Source organism: Watersipora subatra, chromosome 9 (assembly GCF_963576615.1).
Source record: "Watersipora subatra chromosome 9, tzWatSuba1.1, whole genome shotgun sequence".
Lineage (NCBI taxonomy): Eukaryota > Metazoa > Bryozoa > Gymnolaemata > Cheilostomatida > Watersiporidae > Watersipora > Watersipora subatra.
This window is the reverse complement of record NC_088716.1, coordinates 31,016,102-31,020,514: the sequence shown is the minus strand read 5'-3', so window position 1 is coordinate 31,020,514 and position 4,413 is coordinate 31,016,102. Positions and strand designations below refer to the sequence as shown.

Here is a 4,413-nt window from a genome sequence, read left to right as displayed (position 1 = left end):
ATTACTAGTAGTGCTAATTACTAGTAGTGCTAATTACTAGTAGTGCTAATTATTAGTAGTGCTAATTACTAGTAGTGCTAATTACTAGTAGTGCTAATTAATAGCCTGGCTTTCTGAAAGATCATCATTATGTGTAATGATTATATGCACTATTACTCTGTGTAGCAACAAGGTAGGTGGCGTGGTTGGCTGATTGGTCGTCTGTGAAATGGAATACTTAAGTTTGATTCTTATCTGAAGCAATATATTTTAGGTTTTGTACAGATGGACAAATAGACACATTTCTTACTATAGTAAAACTATAATGATACTCAAATTACTAAGTTACTGATAAAAGAAGTGATTAAATATAGATTACGGATTGAAGTAAGGAGCAGCTGTGGTGTAGCGGTCTAGGACGCCCACCTTGCAAACAACAGGTTAAGGTTCAATACTTAAAAGAAACATTAATAATGACAGGAATGACATTGAACTTTAAACTGCTTTTTACAATTGGGCCACAGTGTACTTAAGGCATAGTTGTCTAGGACGTCTGACATGCAAACAAAAGACCGTGGTTCAATTTCCAAAAAAAGTCACTGCTGGTGACAGAAACGAGATCCACCTTTCAATTGCTCTCTGCAACTGGGTGTGTTTTCTGTTGTCGATGTTACTTAACCACTGAACTTGAACATGTCCAGTGAAAATCATAGAGCAATTGTAAGTACAATGGCTTATAAAAACAAGTAGGGCCTACAGCTTCTGCTTGCAGTAAGCTAAGCTGATATCCCACTCGATCTTTGAGGATATGCTTACAAAAATACACCAAGTGAAACGAAATGCTTCCAAAGATATAGCTTTAACCCAGGAAAGTTTCATGAATTTCTATAATAACTTGCCGTAAAAGAAGGTTTTATTATATATCTTATATGCAGTTAGTTACATGTAGACCAGCAGAAATTGCCGAAGTTTCAAGGACAGCATAATTACACCTAATTGTATAGACTGTGTACCAGACACTTGTTATGCTGTTTCAATGTCTAACAGTACCAATAGAGTTGTGACTTTATGACGTGAGCATTGTTTAGAATTGTTGTCTGTAGCATGTGTTACTTGAGTAGAGCTGAGGGTGTATGTCATTCAGAAGTTTCAAATCAAAAAATTAAAAAGTCAAAGATCAAAAAGTAATCTTTAATAGCAAAGCCCTGCAATTACTAACAAATGTAATTATTTGAGTAGCTGTAAACAATTCAATACTAGTCTCTTTGTCAACTGTATTTAATAACCATAAATATATAAACCTAGATTGGCCAATAATAGCTAATCCCATTGGTTGCCTTGTCAGACTTAAATAGCATGACGATACGTCATTGTATTGTACCTAATGCTTGACTGCACTGTTGTTTACAATGGAGCTAATGAGGAGAAGGTGACAAAATCACATTTATTTTCACATAAAAACCTTATTGGATACATAATCCAGTAAACTAAAAAAATTGTGATAATATCTGATAACCACCATAGATTAAAACTATAAAAGCTATGAAATGTTGCACACAAATTTTGAGCCATCAGGGCTTTATTTGCCACGCTCTCCTATCCCCGTTCTCTCTTTTCCCATTCTCCAAAGAAGAATTGAGAAGGGGAAAAGAGAGAAGGGGGAAAGGCAAATAGGACACCCACTCGAAGTGCCAGACCCTGGTTAGGTAAATAGACTAATATCATGCTGAACTAAACAAGACTAAATATGATGAGTATGCAAGTATGTCTTAAGTCAAAAATGAGACAGAATGATTATTTTACAGCTGGCTATGTAGCTGGCTAGGACACTAAAGCTGAGGCGTAATGATTGTATCACTAGCATCGTGGATGTTACCAACTATGATGTAAACCAAGCAATGAATTCCCTAATCACAGTTAAGAATCGCAGTGGCTTGACTTTGTTTTCGCCTGTGGTGATTGAGGTTTGCAACCACAGTGAGAAAGCAACGAGAGTGTTGCTTAGTAGTACTGGATTGGTAAAAAACTTTCCCAGGCTAGCACCTGTTGCCACCATAGACAAGTTGCTGAGGTTCAACATCATGCTATTGTTTAAGTGTAATCATCAAGCTAGTAGCCTAGCTCGTGAGATAGCAAAGAGATATACTTTGATTAGGGCGCATTATGAAGCTAAGAATAGAGCTGGCACGGATAGCTTGTCTGGTTTTGACCCACCGGGTCAGAGGTGCCCTGGTCGGGCCACCTGACCCTCGAGTATTCCTATACAAAGACACGGGTAGGTTTATGGCTAAACAACAGCGGTTGTATATCGCTTTTTAAGTGCGATTGAAATGGAGTCGCACTTAAAAAGCGGTATACAACCATTGCTGACCCTGAGTCTGATCCGACCCTGCATTCCTTGGTCTCGTTCCAGCTCTAGCTAAGAAAGACACTGATTCCATTTCCCCGATCAGATTAAAACTTCACAGGCTCATCATATTTAGTCATGTTTAATTCAGCATGATATTAGTCTTTTACCTAGACAGGGTCTGGCTCTTTGAGTGGGTGGGCTATTTGCCCCCCATCTCCGTTTCCCCTTCTCTCTTTTCTCCTTCTCACTTCTTCTTTGGAGAATGGGAAAAGAGAGAATGTGGATAGGAGAGGGTGGCAAATAAAGCCCTGATGGCTCATGATTTGTGTGCAACATTTCATAGCTTTTATACTTTTAATCTATGGTAGTTATCAGATATTATCACAGAATTGCTTTGGTTTACTGGATTATGTATCCAAGAAGGTTTTAATGTGAAAATATATGTGATTTTGTCATCTTCTCTTGATTAGCTCCATTGTAAACAACGGTGCAGTCAAGCATGAGGTACAATACAATGACGTAAGGCCATGCTATTTAAGTCTGACAGACTTTTTCCCTATTGGCCAATCTAGGTTTATATATCTATGTGAATAACTAACCAAAAGGTTGCGCAGTATATCAATAAACCTCTTCATTTTATCATTCTTTAACTGGTCAAAACATGAGGCTAAATTCATATTTAACTAACCTTTGCATTCTACATTTATTGTTTCAGAAACTTCACACAAAATCAGCAGAGAGATTTTTAAAAGTTAACAAGGTAATTTCAACAGTGAGACATATAAGCACACAAGAGCATTGTTTAGCAGTCTGTTTTAGAGTTGTGGTCTAATTAAAAAATAAAAATTCTTCTTTGTGGTCATCATAAGTGGTAGTGGTGTAGTCATTATAGTTGTGATTGTTCATTGGAGGTACAGCAGACATCCCTACAAAAAGCATAAGTTAACATAAACATGTTGTAACAGTTATTTAGTCATTACATACAGAATTATGTCAATGTTTCATCTCCCATGAGCTGAGTTGGGTGTAGTTTGCCAGCAATCTAAGTCTGGTAAATTCAGTTTAAATACACTTGAATCTATTAATAGACTTACATAAACTAGTTTGTTCAAATACAACTCATATCATTAGATTGCTACGCACTCTTACCTGATGCTTTTTCTGTTTTCTTGCTTGTTCCCTGCTGTGTATCTGTGTCATCATCATCACCGCCAGGCATTCTGTAATATACATGCTTTTAGATTCTGAAATATTCCATCTGTCTTTGTCACATTTCCTGGTTTTTGTTTGCTGCGGACCAGCTGGAAATCACCGACCCTGTTAAGTCTCTGTAAAACTCTCTTTCAACAAACCAATATTTCTACAACTCCGTTGTACAAAAAATAAACTAGCCAACAGAGCTATTGTTTATACCAGAGTTATCTTCTCTTTCAAACTAACTGCTTACATGTAAATATATTTATCACTCACCTGGCACTAAACTGAGTCGGATGAATGTCACTCACAGCTAAAGAATTTAATAGGGGAATGGTGCGACTAAAGGACCTTGCTGGCTTTTATAGCTGAGCTAAGTATTGATTTATTGCAGTGTATTATGGGTAGCCTGTGTACCCTTACTTTTAAATGCTTGTTGATTTGTAATATTTTTGCTTGATATCAGGTAGTTGGTTTAAGGCTAGCATGTAGGTAACATGGCAACGTGACGCACTGGTAAAGTGATAACCAATCAGAACTGTGAGTTACCACAGTTACATTTCTGCAGAGTGTTTAATGGTTTTTATTGTTTATGCAAAATAAAGAGTTTCGTGTTCTTATCCTATAGGTTTACTAAACTATGGAAGTTAAGACATTTTTAACAGCTTTTTATCATATTAAACCCATGTTTGTTTACTGATGAGGAAGGATGATTAACTTTTCAGTGACAACATACACCTTGAAAAAAAACTTGCTTGAGTGGTGGTGGGGTTGTTTTAGAATGAGCTACAATCATATTTTATTTGCCATAACTGATTGATTGAGGGTTATCAATAAACAGATGAGTACTCTTACAGCATGATACTTCTATATAATAAACAGCTGAGTAC

General features: G+C 36.7%; 1 long non-coding RNA gene across 1 annotated transcript; it reads right to left on the bottom strand.

Moving 5' to 3' along the window:
* Positions 1 to 3,068: 3,068 nt before the first annotated feature.
* Positions 3,069 to 3,853, bottom strand: LOC137405462 (uncharacterized). Its single transcript, XR_010979760.1, has 3 exons — positions 3,800 to 3,853; positions 3,479 to 3,549; positions 3,069 to 3,255 (listed from the first exon to the last, which is right to left on the bottom strand). It is a non-coding gene; the product is annotated as an uncharacterized lncRNA (long non-coding RNA).
* Positions 3,854 to 4,413: the final 560 nt, after the last annotated feature.